General features: G+C 41.0%; 2 protein-coding genes across 13 annotated transcripts in view; one reads left to right on the forward strand and one right to left on the reverse strand.

The window, feature by feature from the left end:
• Positions 1 to 18720, reverse strand: part of ccdc186 (coiled-coil domain-containing protein 186) — a 1196038-nt gene that overhangs the window by 397051 nt on the left and 780267 nt on the right. The window lies entirely within an intron of this gene.
• LOC112220408 (band 4.1-like protein 1) overlaps positions 3596 to 18720 on the forward strand; it is a 166959-nt gene continuing 151834 nt past the window's right edge. For 6 of the 11 annotated variants that reach the window (XM_042305863.1, XM_042305870.1, XM_042305867.1 and 3 more), the window contains exon 1: positions 3596 to 3881. The gene's annotated coding sequence lies outside the window, so the exon portion shown is untranslated. The remainder of the gene's footprint in view (positions 3882 to 18720) is intronic. The other 5 variants (XM_042305869.1, XM_042305868.1, XM_042305871.1 and 2 more) reach the window with 3 other exon arrangements.

Consider the following 18720-nt stretch of genomic DNA (forward strand, 5'->3'; position numbering starts at 1 on the left):
GACCGAGTCCCTGTTTCTTCCTGCTTTAATTTTTGCTTGTAAGCAGGAATCAGGAGGATGGAGTCATGGTCAGATTTGCCAAATGAAGGGCAAGGGAGAGCTTTGTACGCTCTGGTTGCACATTGAACATGCTGTTGGAAATTCGGTAAAAATTATTTCAATTTCCCTGCATTAAAGTCACCAGCCACCAGGAGCGCCACCTCTGGGTGAACATTTTCCTGTTTGCTTATAGCGGAATACAGCTCGCTGAGCGCGGTTTTAGTGCCAACTTCGCTCTGTGGTGGTATGTAGACAGCTATGAAAAATACTGTTGAAAACTCTCTAGGTAGATAGTGTGGTCTACAGCTTATCATGAGTTACTCCACCTCAGGCGAGCAAAACTTTGAGACTTCCTTAGACATCGTTCACCAGCTGTTGTTGACACAAATGCATTGGCCCCAGCCCCGTGTCTTACCAGAGGCTGCTGTTCTGTCTTGACGATGGAGTGTATAACCCGCCAGCTGTATGTTCTTAATGTCGTTGTTCAGCCACAACTCTGTGAAACATAAGATATTGCAGTTTTTAATGTCCCGTTGGTAGGATATATGTGCTGTCAGTTTGTCTCATTTATTTTCCAGCGATTGAATGTTAGCTAGCAGAATGGAAGGCAAGGGCAGATTAGCCACTCGCCGCCTGATCCTCGCGAGGCACCCGGATCTTTTGCCTCAAAATCTCTGTTTCCTTCTCCAGCGAATCACAGGGATCGGGGCCTGGTCGGATGTCTGCAGTATATCTCTCGCGGCCGACTTATTGAAGAAGAACTCCTCATCCAATTTGAGGTGAGTAATCCCAATTCTGATGTCCAGAAGTGCTTTTCGGTCATAAGAGACGGTAGCATCAATATTGTGTACAAAACAATTTACGAACAACATGAAAAAACAAACAAAATAGCATGATTGTTTGAGAGCCGATAAGATGGCAGCCCTACTCTCCGGCGCCACTCTCCGGCGCCATGTTGTTAGATTCCTTTTTAGATATTACTGCACTGTCGGAACTAGAAGCACAAACATTTTGCTACACTCGCATTAACATCTGCTAACCACGTGTATTTGACAAATACAATTTGATTTGATTTGATTTAAAATGTCAAACTTTGCTCTAACAACTCCTAAAAAATCCACACTATAATTCACATTTCCTGTTGCTGCACCATTCTATTTCTGCTGTGAGAAACAGGTCAAATTAAGATCTTACATCTGTATTGAGAGTGACAGGACTCTCACTGACTGCATGCATGACATACAGTATTGACACATGTGCAGTGGTATACAGCTGGTGATTTCATCATCTTGCTGCTGTCATGACGTTGGCCTGGGGATAGGTTTATGACAGTCATAAGTACCTCTTTCCCCATTTTTCCTCTCTCTACCCTACTGATGTTACATTTGCAAAACTCTTTGGTTAACATAGAGATTCTGGGAACATCAGAAGGTGGGGGGAAATAAACTATATTCTGGTAATACGACCAATTGAACATAAGCGGTGGTACTTAATGAATGAATATGATGTCAGTTCGGTTGTCATCTTTGACATTCTCATCATTGATTTGATTAGATGATAAGATGACAAACTCTACAGTGGAAAGTTCACACATCAGAGTTATCGGATTCACATGGAATTGTTGTTCAATTTAAATGTTTAAATATTAAATTATTCGTGATGGGATGAGATATGATTTTAGCTTCTAAAATGTGAGATTTGGGTTTTCATAAGATAGGGCTCTGCTCAATCAGTGGCCCGCCCCTGTGAAGAGACATGGGCTATAAAACTTTTCAAACACGCCCTCCTCTCCCCTCCTCTCCTTTCCTATATAAGCCCTTGACGACAATATAACCTCCTGTTCCGAGGACGTGAGGACGATGGTCCGATGTCAGAATGGTTCAGATAATAACTACAGAACGAAGCCAACATCAGCGTGAGCTTTGGTTGCGAATGGTATGAACTTTGAACTCTTATTCACTACAGAAGTGATACCTCCTAGCCGTTGAGTAAGCAACAGCCACTGCAAACGAGGGTTAGGAAGGAACAGACAGAGTATCCCGTCTATCACACAACGACGTTACTACAATGTATACAATTGACAACCAGAGACATTCTTCAAAGGACAAAGGACTCGGTTGGACAACACGGCCTTCCATCTACCACCAACCTACTGAAGCGCAGCTCAGAGTAAATATTTATTGCATTTTCCTGTTCCAAATGGGCGGTAATTTAGAATGCATAAGATACTGTATTTACGATAGCACAGCTTCGCCCTTTGTTCCTCAGTCTTCCTGCTCATTCACTCAAACCCAGCCCCTTTTCTTTTGTGTAACAAGCTGTCATATCTGTTCCGCCCGCCAGGGACGTTTCCCTTTATGATGTAATTTGTAATCAAGTTATGATTTAATTATGTGTATGTGTAATTCTGTGTGATTAGTTAGGTATTTAGTAAATAAATAATTAAACCCAATTTTGTATTGCTGATTCAACTTGTTAGCCAGGGTTCGTGCAGATAACCAAGAATTTACAACTTTCAGATGAGACTGAATTAAGATGACGATTAATATCGACTGCTATTGATGTAAAATATTACTAGGTCTTTAAGAGTTTATTCGGAAGATAACAGATCTATAAATATTATTTTGTGGTGCCTGACTCTCTAGTTAATTACATTTACATGATTAGGTCAATCAGGTAATATTAAATGCAAGTGTAGCCACACTCCCTCGCAGCCACACAGATTGGACAGGTGCTGTACTTTTCCACAGTGATACTGGTACTTTTTGAAGGTAAACATACTCAGTGATGCATGCTTATTACTGTCTGTGGGGCATGGGGAGTTTGAAGTATAGATCAGTGAGAAGGCAAAGAAGGCAGCAAATCATTATTTACATTAGGCCTATCTACAGCTCAGAGAAAGAGGGGATAGTATGGAATGACCTAAACCAGTGAGTAGGCTATGACAGGTCTACTGTCTGCTCTGTTTTCATCTTTACTGAAACCTGAGAACGTCATGCATGGCATAAAACAGTTTATTTCAATAGACTGACTTAAAGGTGCACTATGCTGAAATGTATCCTGCTTTGCCTGGTTGCAGATATTCTAATAGTTCTAATAGCACAATTTCAGTTTCTGGAACAAAACAAGCAAGTATAGTGTAGAGAATCATTGTACCATCTAAATATATTTTCCATAACCCAAAATATTGTATTTTCAGCTGTTAGAAGCGGTGTACAAAACCAAAAGTAAAAGATACAAAACAAAAATGAGAATGTGAGCATAGAAATAGTACATATAGAACAGATATACCGCTTCTTAGACTTGCTTTCAATGAAAACGACAGATCTATAAATCCTTTTTCTATGTGAATTTGTTTGGGTAGCATAAAAAGTTACATATTGCCGCTTTAATACAGAACACCATATTTTCCTTTTTGTAAATTGGACCAGTATACACTAAGCTTATTATTATCTTCTGAACTCGAAAAGAGACTGTTCCATTGCATATTGTACCTCGATAGGCGTTTCTTTTGTGCCAATGATTAAATCAAAGCCATTGCAGTGCCAAAATCGTTGTTAGGTAACGTGAATTGAAGGCCGTTCTCTGCTTGGAGTAAAAGCAAGCAAGCACTGTTTGCTGACATCCGGAGACTTACGCGTTTTCTCCTCTACTCCCAGCCTTCGTTCCTCCCTCTTTCGCTCTCCTTCTCTTCCTCATACTCGCTCGAAGCTCTTGACTCCGTCATATACTGCTGTTCCCTCAAAGCAGGGAATAAGGACGGGGCAGAGGCAGTATTGGATTGATTTGCCCGCGGTGCACAACGTCAACAGTCCTCACCTGGATGTGTGTTTGACTTGAAGGTAGGTGGCAACATTTAGCATTGCATTACATTTTGCATTGTGTTAATACATTTTATATTTGCGGTGCTTCCATCTCATCATAGGGAATAGTTTTTTTTATTAGGCTACAATCTCTCCTTACTTCCAAACAAATTCTTGCACATGGCTGTAAAACATGTATGTATCCCTGATTGTTTTATTATAACATGTTTTCAAAGGCCATTCGTAAACTATGCTGGATTCCGTTATATTATGTTTTTTCCTCTTGATGTGACGTTCCTATGTAAAAGGCACACTGGAGCGAAATGCCTAGCACAATGTAATATTTCGCAAGGGAGAACATGTCATTGCTGGGCTATTCTGCAATAATTCCATTCCATACGACTGCATTTGCGCTCCCTAAAAGGACAGAGCACATTTGATTCGGGATCTTTATGGTGGAACATGCCCATGGCCTTTCATAATATCCCACGTCGTCGGGACATTGTGTGAAGGCGATGTGTGTGTGGCATGAGGTGATACGAAATAAATGAATACTCGATTTCCATGGTGCGTTCTAGGCATACAGTCATTGGTTCTAGGGCTCCAGAGGCACAACTTGTAGCGTCAATGACGCGGCTATTTCCCTCACATCCTCTGCTCAGCCCTTGCCCCAACTGACAGCTTTAATAACAAACTTAGCTTATTCTCCACGATAGTCATATAGCCATGTTGTCATATAAAGCTAGTAGACCAACACAAATAATGAAGAAGTCAATTAGATGTAATAGGCGTTCCCAGTAATGAGAATAAAAAGTTGATGATCATACACAGCAATATCTATATCAGTATCACAGTGTCCCAGTGTGGATCAAGTTTCAAGTTTCAATGTCACATGCAGAAGTACAGTGAAATCTTCTTGCAGGCTCCAAACCCAACAATGCAGTAATCAATATAAATGTAGCACAAAAAAAACATAAGGTAGAACAAAAACACACAAGAAATAAAACTAATAAGATCATATTTGGTGTTAGTATTACAGTGTCCCAGTGTGGCATAGTGAAGTCAGGGCCAGCTCTAGCCTTTTGGGGGCTCTAATCAAGATTTGGTTGCCCCCCACCAAGTGGGCAACATTTTTTAGTGTGCTCCCTCTTGACAGGGGAGGGAAAAATGTATGTTTTAATGTTAATTTCCTGCAACTCTACACATTTTGCCATGAGGTGTAGAGAAAATGTTGCAGTTTAAAGCAAGTTTTCTGCAGTTCTACGCATTTTGCCAATTTCAAAATGTTATAATACATTTCATGCCGTTTTACCATGGGGCAGAGATACATTTTTGCAGTTTTAAAGCAAGCTTTCTGCAGTTCTAAACATTTTGCCTTGGGGCTGAGAGAACATTTAGTGATTGTTATGCAATTGTATTCATTTCACCATGGGACAGAGAGAAATGTTTTAAAGCTAATTTCCTGCATTCTACACATTTTGCCATGACTTATGACATGTTAATTATATCTGAGTGAGAGTGACTAACAAAATCAATGGGGGGCCCGTGGCCACATGCCCTGTGTGCCGGTTAGGTATACAGCCATGATTACTACAATTTTAGATAACTGGCTAGATAATTTACCAATCTAAAAATTGTTAGCTGCCATGGCGAATTGAGTGACTGTAAGTGACTGACAAAACAAGAGAAAAACTGCAGACGTACAACAAAAAAATAATTGGATCCGAGTTCCCCTAGCGGCCAGGGGCCCAAAGCGACCGCATATGTTGCTTATGCCTGGAGCCTGTTTAGCCTTAGGCTGAGTGTTAGCCTCCTGGGGATAGAGGCCATGCAGTGGACAGAAGAGAGCACATTTATTAAATTATATTCTATAATATTCTATTATATCCTATTCTATTCTATTATGTTTTATTCTGTTTTATTCTGTTATATGACCACTCAGGTGGGTGGCATCTCGCTTTTTTGCACATGGATGAGAAGTGAATTCAGATCCATGATGACAGTCATCCTTGAGCACTTATGTGGAATATATTGCCAGATATACTGGCATACTATTGCTCACAAAGTGCTTTCATCTTTATCATAAGTTTCATCAGGCATTAAAATCCCTGTCCAGTAATGTGGCTTACCTCTGCACTATGCATCCCTACGTTAAGCCTGCGTACCAGGGTGGACCGATGGCTTGAACCACACACACTCTTACTGATCATCAACCCTCTCACTCACCTTCATGTTTACCTCAAGGAAGATGCTGTATAGTGCTCTGTTTCTGTTTAATTCAGCCCTGTCATTATATAGTGCAGCTATCGCATCAGGCAGATCACTCAAGAGGGACTTCGAAATTTGATATCTATCCATGTTCTGAGGATGTCGGGAAATGCCTTCAAATCCGGCCACTAGGGGCAAGAGTCAGCACTATTACCATCAAGTAGGCTTGGGTTTTCCAATGACCGAATCCCATGACTCTGGATCAGAGGGGTGCGTGATTGAGCCCAGTGTTTGATAGCCCCTTTATTTATTATTTTATTTACCCCAGTCCACTTATTTACCCTAGTCCACTTGCCTGATTCTCCCCAGACCCTCCCATCTCACACAGTGCACCCACACTCAGATTGATTGATGCTTATGCACACACACACACGCACACACACACACACACACACACACACGCACACAAGCACACACAGACAGTCATAAACAGACACGTGGCTGTATGCATAACACGCTAAGACACTGATCCAAATGGCACACATGGTCCCACATCACACCCTCTCAGAAACACACAAACACCTTCAGGGGTATGTTCAGTCAGGCATTCCCAAGCCGAGTCTTCCCGTTACATGTGTTTAACGTTTCTGAAAGGCATTTCTATGACCTGTGGACATAATATTGAGTGACTGACATCACCAATAACTAATCACTGATTGTTATTATTATTTATATATATATATATATATATATATATATATATATATATATATATATATATATATATATATATATATATATATATATATATATATATATATATATATATATATATATATCCAGATAATCACACCAAAAAAGTATTCCTACAAACAGCACACTGTGAGGGAGTACAATAAGCATCTGGTAGAAGTTAAATGAAATAAACATTCAGAAGACTGTTACGCCACATGCTCAGGCAGGTCCATGTATGGAAGTGGTCTCACCTCTCACCATGATGCTTCTGAGCAGGGGGGCAACTTTGGTTTATTAAGAAGTGAGGAGGGGCAAAACAAATATTTGTCTTTTTACAAATATAAATACTCCAAACAGCCTACCCGACTGCTCAGAGGCGTCCACATGGTCCTAAAGCACACCGTTACCTCGTTTAGTATCACATTCCAATGATGAAACTGGGGGGGAAAAAAATGCAATTTCAGAATGTGGGGGGACATGTCTGTTTCAGATCAGAAGCTTCAATAATAATGTCACAGTTGGCGTTCTTGTAAAAGGTGAACAACTCTTCAGTGTTTTTAACCAACACAAACTTTGTAATGTGTGACATGCTCATTGGTCAGGTTCAGTGATTTGGTTGTGCACTGTTTTCCCTAGGATTTTTTTCAGCAGCTGTGGCAAAGTTAGTGTGGGGGGGTGGGTGGCGGGTGTGTGTGTGCGTGTGTGTGTGTGTGTGTGTGTGTGTGGGGGACAACATTTTGCTATTTGAAAGATCTTTCTGCAATTCTACACATTTTGCCATTGTGGCAGAGGTACAATTTTACAGTTTTAAAGCTAGTTTACTGCAATTCATATTTTTTTGCCATGGTTTTTGCTCTTATGTTATCTGAGTGACTCAAACATTATAATAAAATCAGTGGGGGCCCAATGCCAAGACATTTTTTAACTTTTTGATATTCTTTGACTAGTCTGTTTTTATTTTGGTGATTGTTAGTTCTCAAAGATGAGTATTCAAAACATTAAGAACACCTGCTCTTTCCATGACATAGACAGACCAGCAATGTTCCCTCTCATTTTTTTAATCACTGAGCAAATTTCAGGTCTGCTGAGTGCAAACTGTACCCGCTTTAAGTTTGTTTTAACAGTAGGCCTACTAGAGCCGGCCTACCATAAAAAAAGTGAGTGAGTGAAATGTTGTTTTGTTGTTTGATGCAAGAAACCGCTTTAGAAAATAAAATGCCTAATTATTCTCATACCATTATTACAGAGAATCAGACAAATTAGGTCTGTGTAGAATATGTGCCTGAGTCATGCCTGTATGTGCCTGAGTCATGCCTACAACAACATCTCTTGTTTAGTTTTGCATACTGGAGCAGCAGGTAGCTGGCAGGTAGCCTAGTGGTGAGAGCCGAAAGGTTGCAAGATCGAATCCCTGAGCTGACAAGGTAGAAATCTGTCGTTCTGAACAAGGCAGTTAACCCCCTGTTCCTAGGCTGTCATTGAAAATAATAATTTGTTCTTATCTGACTTGCCTAGTTAAATAAAGATAAAATGTTAAGTCTTGCATAGTTTGTTTTGTTTCGGCATGTTGCATTGAAAGTGGCTAATATTGCATTGATTTCATCGCAATTCCAACCATAAAGGGAAACGTTGCGGGGAAAACTCTAGAAAGTTCAATTAAGTTCAATCTTGTGCTTCTCTGGTCGAGCTGATATTTCTTCTGCACTAAGCTCACATCCACAGCTTAGAGGAAACATTGCTGACCAGGTGAATCCAGGTCAAAGCTATGATCCCTCATTGATGTCACTTGTTAAATCCACTTCAATCATTGTAGATGAAAGGGAGGAGACAGGTTAAAAAATGATTTTTAAGCCTTGAGACAATTGAGAAATGGATTGTGTATGTGTGCCATTCAGAGGTTGAATGGGCAAGACAAAAAATGTAAGTGCCTTTGAATGGGGTATGGTAGTAGGTGACAGGCGCACTTTGTGTCAAGAACTGCAATACTGCTGGGGTTTTCCCGCTCAACATTTTCATGTGTGTATCAAGAATGGTCCACCATACAAAGACTTCCATCCAACTTGACACAACTGTTGGAAGCATTAGAGTCAACATGGGTCAGCATCCCTGTGGAACGCTTTGAAACCTTGTGAAAATAAAGACGAGGAATTAAAAGGGGTCCAGAGGAGATGATAGTCAGAGGATAGGTAGAGGAGAGGATAGTCAGAGGATAGGTAGAGGAGAGGATAGCCAGAGGATAGGTAGAGGAGAGGACAGCCAGAGGATAGGTAGAGGAGAGGATAGTCAGAGGATAGGTAGAGGAGAGGATAGCCAGAGGATAGGTAGAGGACAGGATAGTCAGAGGAGAGGTAGAGGAGAGGATAGTCAGAGGATAGGTAGAGGAGAGGATAACAAGAGGATAGGTAGAGGAGAGGATAGCCAGAGGATAGGTAGAGGAGAGGATAGCCAGAGGATAGGTAGAGGAGAGGATAGCCAGAGGATAGGTAGAGGAGATGATAGTCAGAGGATAGGTAGAGGAGAGGATAGCCAGAGGATAGGTAGAGGAGAGGATAGTCAGAGGATAGGTAGAGGAGAGGATAGCCAGAGGACAGGTCGAGGAGAGGATAGCCAGAGGATAGGTTTAGGAGAGGATAGCCAGAGGACAGGTAGAGGAGAGGATAACCAGAGGATAGGTAGAGGAAAGGATAACCAGAGGACAGGTAGAGGAGAGAATAGCCAGAGGATAGGTAGAGGAGAGGATATTGAGGCTGTTCTGAGGGTAAAAATTAGGGGGGGGGTGCAGCTCAATATTGGAAGGTGTATATACTGTAGCTCTATTATACAACGGGTGGGTCTAATCCTGAATGCTGATTGTTTAAAATTGCATTCCATCCGATGTCTATTCTATTCTTACCACTGGCTAAAGCTATGACTTTGAAATGCCTATTTACTCTGTTCCATCTCAATGGGCAATCCACTATCTCATCAGCCCAGCCAGGCAATTTATAAACTTGATCTCCACTATAAAAACATTGCGACATTATCTCCCATTTCTAGCATTTGGCTTTCAACAGCTGACTCTCCAACATTTGGAACATCGTTTCAATATTGAAATTTGATCTCCAGCTGTCCCATAGTAATGAACGTGTTGGGAGCCAGGATGAGACAGACAGACAGACAGACAGCTTTTCTCAGTCAGTCAAAATAATGAATCAGCTGTCATAATTTTTATGGTTCTATACAAAAAAATGTCAATAGAAAACAGGTCAAACAAAACTAAATGCAGCTAGTTTGCAGTCTTTCCAGCTTCAGTTTGAAGTGATTGTGTTAGCTGTGTTGTTGGCTAGCTCCTCTTAACAACAGTGTCCTGACGAGAGAGCACATTTTCTATGCCAGGCGAAATCGCGCATCATTAGCTCATTGTTATGGATGTATCCAAATAAATGTCACTAGAAAACAGCTTAAACAATCTCAAATGCAGCTACTTTGCTGTTATTCTGGCTGCACTGTTTGACATGACTGTAAGCTAGCAAGCAAGGGATAAGAACGACGTCAGCCAGTATGGCAATTGAACATTTAGATCAAACAACTGGGAACGTGTCCATAGATGCAGAACAAAAAGCCTTAACGACTGGGTCGTGTCTCTGGCAACCGAACCAATAGAACTAACGACCAGATGGCTTGGGGAGCAACATAACATCCTGAGAATTATCTTCCAAAATAAATAAAATATTTGAAATCATATTTTTTTGAGTGGCGGCAATGATTTAGCAGTGGTAGCCCACCACTACTAAATGAATATAGGGGAAAAACTGTTATGGTTTTGTGTTCAGTGGACAATTGACCTCTTGACCTCTTCATGAAGCTCCATGGTTCTCTCCATAGGGCTGTATTCTCCATTACTGTTGCATCCTACCTGACTGCGGCAATCAGATTGTGACAGTTGTGAACAGTTTGCTACTGGAATTCATATTTTTATGCAGGCGCTGACTTTGGACAGCTTTTGTGGTTGTCCAAAGTATACGTTTTGTGGTTGTTTTTGTACAAAAAACCTGTCGTTTTAGATTGAATGGCATGTTGATATTTGGATAGCTGTTGTCTTCTCTCCTTGAATTTGAACAACGCAGGATTGGATTAATGCTGCAACCTTTAGAACAAAGTAGCCATTTCATTTCCCGAACTTGGCTAATTAAACCAAGTATATCATGAAATACCATTGTTTTAATTGCCTTCCTGTGAGCCAGTTATGTGAAGAATGCGTACCAAAACATCTCACCAAGTAAAGCCTCATCAAATGACCATCTGCCTTGCGAATACATGTAGTCAAGTTTTTTTAATCTCTTGATTCAATCAGCTATCCACAGGAGATTGGTGGCACCTTAATTGGGGAGGAGGGGCTTATGGTAATGGCTGGAGCGGAATAAGTGGAAAGGTATGAAATACATTCCATTCCATTCGCTCCGTTCCAGCATTTATTATGAGCAGCCTCCACTGACATATATCCTCTTTTTGTTTGGCTCTGAAAACTGGAACTAGGCTATGATAGTACATCTCTATTACAGGGGTCTCAAATTCCACAGAGGGCAGTTTCTGCAGGTTTTTTGTTTTTCAATTAAGACCTAGACAACCAGGTGAGTTCCTTACTAATTAGTGACCATAATTCATCAATCAAATACAAGGGTGGTGCGAAGACCCACAGACACTTGGCTCTCCGTGGAATGAGTTTGTCACATGTTCTCTATTAGATCCTTAGCTCTTCAGCCATCAGCACTAAGTATACTTTTATTGCTCCATCCCTATAATTGTCATCTTATTTTTGGAGTTTGTTTGTGTTAAATCCCTCTCTCAGGCACAGCTGTCTGTCATCTAGCCTATACAGGCAGCAGCCTTAAAGGGTTGTTAACATTAAGGCTGGAACACTCCTGTTCCAGTTTAGATCTCACCATCCCAGAGCACTGCATGATGCCTGCCTACTGAGAGACTTGGACGGAAGAGAACTGCTGGGGTGGCATTGCATCACACCACTCTCCAGACAGAGAACTGTCTGTCTCTCTGTCTGTCTCTACGCTGCTGTATGTCTGTCTGGCAAACATGGGGCACGTCTGTGTCTGTCTCACCCAGGGGTCATGCAGATAAAAGAGTTTGTCATAGTGTGTGTGTTACTTGAACTGTGTGTGTGTGTGTGTGTGTTTGTTTGGTGCTTGAGGGTGCTGCTGGAATTTCAGCAGCCTGGCCTTATATACTAGATGTAACATAGTAAATGTATATACAGGACACTCAAATTAGTATGATATGTTACATTTGGTATGGTTAGACAAGACAGACTAACTAAAGTAGGTTGGTGGGTCATGGTGGATGGGTGGACTTTGCGTGTTCGAATCTCATCAACTTTAGCTAATTAGCAACTTTGCCAATACTTACTACTTTTTAGCTACTTTGCAACTACTTAGCATATTAGCTAACCTTTCCCCTAACCCTAACTCTAACCTTAACCCTTTAGCCTTAACCCTTTAGCCTAACTCCTAATCCTAACCCCTAGCCTCGCTAATGTTAGCCACCTAGCTAATGTTAGCTTTAGCCACCTACCTAGCTAATGTTAGCCACAACAAATTGGAATTCATAACATATCCTACGTTTTGCAAATTCACAACATATCGTAGGAATTCCAATTCATAACATAATGTATAAATTACAATTCATAACATATTATATGAAATGGATGATGGACATCCACAAATGAATACATACAGTGCCTTGCGAAAGTATTCGGCCCCCTTGAACTTTGCGACCTTTTGCCACATTTTAGGCTTCAAACATAAAGATATAAAACTGTATTTTTTTGTGAAGAATCAACAACAAGTGGGACACAATCATGAAGTGGAACGACATTTACTGGATATTTCAAACTTTTTTAACAAATCAAAAACTGAAAAATTGGGCGTGCAAAATTATTCAGCTCCCTTAAGTTAATACTTTGTAGCGCCACCTTTTGCTGCGATTACAGCTGTAAGTCGCTTGGGGTATCAGTTTTGCACCCATTCCTCCTTGCAAAACAGCTCGAGCTCAGTGAGGTTGGATGGAGAGCATTTGTGAACAGCAGTTTTCAGTTCTTTCCACAGATTCTCGATTGGATTCAGGTCTGGACTTTGACTTGGCCATTCTAACACCTGGATATGTTTATTTTTGAACCATTCCATTGTAGATTTTGCTTTATCTTTTGGATCATTGTCTTGTTGGAAGACAAATCTCCGTCCCAGTCTCAGGTCTTTTGCAGACTCCATCAGGTTTTCTTCCAGAATGGTCCTGTATTTGGCTCCATCCATCTTCCCATCAATTTTAACCATCTTCCCTGTCCCTGCTGAAGAAAAGCAGGCCCAAACCATGATGCTGCCACCACCATGTTTGACAGTGGGGATGGTGTGTTCAGGGTGATGAGCTGTGTTGCTTTTACGCCAAACATAACGTTTTGCATTGTTGCCAAAAAGTTCAATTTTGGTTTCATCTGACCAGAGCACCTTCTTCCACATGTTTGGTGTGTCTCCCAGGTGGCTTGTGGCAAACTTTAAACAACACTTTTTATGGATATCTTTAAGAAATGGCTTTCTTCTTGCCACTCTTCCATAAAGGCCAGATTTGTGCAATTATATGACTGATTGTTGTCCTATGGACAGAGTCTCCCACCTCAGCTGTAGATCTGAGCAGTTCATCCAGAGTGATCATGGGCCTCTTGGCTGCATCTCTGATCAGTCTTCTCCTTGTATGAGCGGAAAGTTTAGAGGGACGGCCAGGTCTTGGTAGATTTGCAGTGGTCTGATACTCCTTCCATTTCAATATTATTGCTTGAACAGTGCTCCTTGGGATGTTTAAAGCTTGGGAAATCTTTTTGTATCCAAATCCGGCTTTAAACTTCTTCACAACAGTATCTCGGACCTGCCTGGTGTGTTCCTTGTTCTTCATGATGCTCTCTGCGCTTTTAACGGACCTCTGAGACTATCACAGTGCAGGTGCATTTATACGGAGACTTGATTACACACAGGTGGATTGTATTTATCATCATTAGTCATTTAGGTCAACATTGGATCATTCAGAGATCCTCACTGAACTTCTGGAGAGAGTTTGCTGCACTGAAAGTAAAGGGGCTGAATAATTTTGCACGCCCAATTTTTCAGTTTTTGATTTGTTAAAAAAGTTTGAAATATCCAATAAATGTCGTTCCACTTCATGATTGTGTCCCACTTGTTGTTGATTCTTCACAAAAAAATACAGTTTTATATCTTTATGTTTGAAGCCTGAAATGTGGCAAAAGGTCGCAAAGTTCAAGGGGGCCGAATACTTTCGCAAGGCACTGTACCATATGAAGCGTAACATATCATACTAATTTTTATTTTTATTTAATTTAACTTTTATTTAACTAGGCAAGTCAGTTAAGAACAAATTCTTATTTACAATGACGGCCTACCGGGGAACAGTTGGAGTGTTGGAGTAATTGGAGTGTCCCGGATTTATATTAACTATGTTATGTCTACCCCTGAGTCCAGGTTGATTTCAGAGCACAGCATGTAGCTTTTCCCTGATTTGAAATTCAAATGAGGAAATATGAAGTATCTACTGGGTCTGAGGCACAGAGGCAGCGCTCCTCACTGTGCTCTGTCTTTACCTGGAGACAACCAGCTCCTGTACCCCATGTTAACCTAATATACTGATCCCACTAATCGTTACCACATTACAACATGCTGAATTTATCATTAGAAAATATTAATGCATTATCTTGTTTGTATCATTATTCATTTATTACAGTACAATACAGTACCAAACCAGGAAAAATTAAGCCAGATGTTCTTTCCCTACAGATGTAGGATCATAATTTGATCACAGGAAATGTTAAACTTGGAGTGCATTTGAGGTTTTAAAAAGATTTCTGAAGTTTGTAATTTCTACTCTGAAACTTGATTTTCTCTTCTGAAAAGATGTATCAACCCCTACAAAAATGTCCATTCATTATAATTCACATTACCTGTTGTTGCAGGATTATTTTCCTGCTGTAGCAAACTGTCTCAAAATAAGATCATCTCTACAAACTGTATACAGTACTTTAGTACATGGGCTTTATAGTGCAGTGTGTGTTGAGGACAGAGTGTATGCTTTTTTTTTCTACTCTGGGCTGTCATTACTGCTGGCCCTGTGGACTGTTCCATGGCTCTGTGTTGTTGTAGTTGGGTGAATCTAGTCACATCTCATGCAGCGTTGCAGGGACGAGTCGGGAGGCAGTCACAGAGACGAGCCAAAGGCTTGGTCAGGGACACTGCTACTGAGAATACACACAGACAGAAGAGGAAACGTCACTTTACACTGCTCTCTGAGGTTAGCATGGTAAGGTCTATTTTGGATATTTGATTTAATGCATGGAGGGTTGCGTTCCCTCATGGTCAAAGACTGTTGGCAAACCGAGTTGATGGCTGATTTGAATGTGATGGTAGTGCAATCTTATTTCTGTGTACCATTCCTAAACAGCAGTATTTGAGCTGACTTTCTTATTGAAGTAACCCTGTTGATGACTGAAGCTGTGCCATCACAGGCTTTAAGGATAACTATAGGACTATTTACTGTCAGCTGGGGACAATGAGGTATTGTCTTGCCATAGGAAATACAAGTCAATGACAGTCAATGAGTGTGTTTTCTGAATGGGCTAGACAGAGGGTGTTGATATGTCTACTGACTGACTGCTGGGCAATGAGCTGTCTCTCCCGTCTCTGTGTTCCCTCTTGCATCCCTGTCTTCCTCTCACTTCGTCAGTGTTGTCCCATCACCTCCTACTGCTGTCTGTCTGCTCAGGAGTTTTATTTTTTGCATCAGTTATTACACACTCTGCACTAGCCTCACTGATTCACTGGCCCCTCTCTCACATCGGTCTGTTCTGATGAGATAGGTGTTTTACTATTATACATCCTAGGGAGCTGCTATTTCATTTCAAATCAAATGTTTCTTGTTACATGCTCCCGAGTGGCGCAGCGGTCTAAGGCACTGCATCTCAGTGCTAGAGGCATCACTACAGACCCTGGTTTGATTCCAGGCTGTATCACAACAGGCTGTGATTGGGAGTCCCATAGGGCGGCACTACAATTGGCCCGGGTTTGGCCGGGTTAAGCCGTAATTTGTCAATATGAATTTGACTTGCCTGACTTGCCTAGTTATATAAAAAATAAAAACGTGCTAAATACAACAGGTGTAGACCTTACTGTGAAATGCTTACTTACAAGCCCTTAATTAACCAACAATGGAATTTGGGCCTTGTCTTGACAAAGCATTATATCCTTTGTGTGGGACTCATTAAAGAAAAAATCTTTGTCCAGCTCGAGGTGAATAATCGCTGTTCTGATGTCCAGAAGCTCTTTTCGGTCATAAGAGATGGTAGCTGCAACATTATGTACAAAATGAGTTACAAAAAAATATAAAAATAAAAATAGCACAGTTGGTTAGGAGCCTGTAAAACGGCAGCCATCCCCTCTGGCGCCATTATAGCCTTAATGCGGTTTTATGCCCGTCTTTTATTTAAAGCTTCCCATCATCGCCCGTGGAGTACGATGGGAAGTGTCACTTTGTCCTTCTGAAGGGGAGCCAGAGCCAGCCCATGGAGGTTGCAGTGAGTCAGCAGGTTCTGAGGCTGCATGCAAGGGTTTTCTCTCTCAATTTCTTACATATCTGCCTCCCCCTTTCCCATCCCTCACTCTCTCTTCTTCCCTGAACAAATCTCCTCTCCTTTTTCAGGCATGAGACTTGTCATGTCCCACGCTCTCTCTGATCTGGTGGGATGATGTGTGTGCTTCATGTCTCATTGTTTTTCATCGCAGCTCAGACAGTAGGTGTCTGCTATTTGTGCTACTGTATCTTACAGCTATCCAGTACCTCAGGCAGTGGTGGTCGGTGCCATTTAAGATGAGGGAGGATGATTCTTTTGTAAATGATCTTGGCCTTATTTCCATTACAGCATTTTGGATAACTGTCATTCATATTCCATTCACCCAGATCAATGTAACAGCGATAGATTTAGGTTACTACATTATACTTAAATTATTCCTGTACCCATCATAATATTGCTACAACATAGCCTATGAATGAGACTTCACAATGTAGGTACACACAGGTTGAGAGAATTGTGCGTAATCAAGGTGACAGTGATACATTCAATATCGCCATGCACACTCCTGCGTATATCTATTTGATCTAGGGTGTAATCATTAGTCTCACAGTTGCAAACGAGAGTTTCTATTGGACAAATTCAGGTATGTTTATCTTCGTTCCATTTTCTAAGAAACGTTTTTCAACAGAATCAGTGGAATGAATACACCTCTGATCACACACAAACACAGTTCACTTTCATAGCAGCCACATAAAAACAGCATGATCAATTTGCTCATTGTATATATAATTCCTTTTTGCAACAATCTATGCGTTCTTTGATTTGGTGGACAACATGTCAGTTCATGCTGCAAGAGCTCTGATAGGTTGGAAGACGTCCTCCGGAAGTTGTCATAATTACTGTGTAAGTCTACGGAAGGGGGTGAGAACCATGAGCCTCCTAGGTTTTGTATTGAAGTCAATGTACCCAGAATTAAAGTCAATGTACCCAACAGTTGTCACAGTGACATTCTATTGACATGGATACTTGCATACTACCCTGCATGAATCTGCAGGTAGCTAACCAACCAGGTTCAATGTTAGCTAGCTGGCATTCAGCTACAACTCGCAAAGCAAATGGCTCTGAGAAATGAATAATAAGATCATACTCATAACATTAGCTAGCGAGCCAGCTAGCTAACAGTACACTTTAACTTGAAATAAAAATGACTTTCTGTTGGTTTACCGTGTAATATCTGTAAACGTAGCTAGCTAGACTATCTTATCTGTATACATAATGGATGGACGCCTCTCCCTGTCACGGATGCAATGGTTGCCCTTAGTTTGAAGATGTAATCCGGAGACAGGTGTTTTCTCCATCTCCTTAGCTATCATACTCTAATTCCACTGATTTCAAAACACGGTCCAGAAGGTGGAGAGCAACGCTTATGCAGTTCTACTACTCAATACATTAAAAAAAAGCCACGTTAGACAGGATTACCTACACATACTGACCAACTCAAATAGACAGAAGCGTGCTATATGGCAGACCAATCTGAACTCATCTCTTGGCTTGTCCAGCTCGCTCATTAGCTCAGCCAATCATGGCTAGCGGGAAGGTTGCCGACAGCTCGCTCATTATCTCAGCCAATCATGGCTAGTGGGAAGGTTGCTGACTTTTTCTGTGGCTAAACCAACTAGGCTCTTAATTTAAAACCTCTAGGGTAGGGGGCAGTATTCTGAATTTTGGATGAAAAGCATGCCCAAATTAAACTGCCTGCTACTCGGGCCCAGAAGATATGATATGCATATAACTGGTAGATTTGGATAGAAAACACTGCGAAAACCTGAGAAAAATCCATTCAGGAAGTACTTTATTTTTTGGTTTTGTAGTTTTCTATTCAATGCAATTACAGTATCCATTGACTTAGGACTCTATTTGCAGTTCCTATGCCTTCCACTAGATGTCAACATTCTTTAGAAATTGTTTCAGGCTTGTATTCTTATAAATGAGGGAGTAAGACCAGTCTGAATGAGTGGACCCTGGCATGTCACAGAGCTTTTTCATGCGCAATCCCGAGAGAGTGCATTTCTTGTTTACCTTTTATATTGACAACGTTATTGTCCGGTTGAAATATTATAGATAGTTTAGGCTAAAAACAACCTGAGGATTGAATATAAACATTGTTCGACATGTTTCTATGAACTTTACGGATACAATTTGGATTTTTTTGTCTGCCTGTTTTGACTGTGTTTGAGCCTGTGGATTATTGAAGAAAACGTGCAAACAAAACTGGGGTTTTTGGATATAAAGAGACATTATCGAACAAAAGGAACATTT

Source organism: Oncorhynchus tshawytscha, linkage group LG25 (assembly GCF_018296145.1).
Source record: "Oncorhynchus tshawytscha isolate Ot180627B linkage group LG25, Otsh_v2.0, whole genome shotgun sequence".
In the NCBI taxonomy this organism is placed as follows: Eukaryota; Metazoa; Chordata; class Actinopteri; order Salmoniformes; family Salmonidae; genus Oncorhynchus; species Oncorhynchus tshawytscha.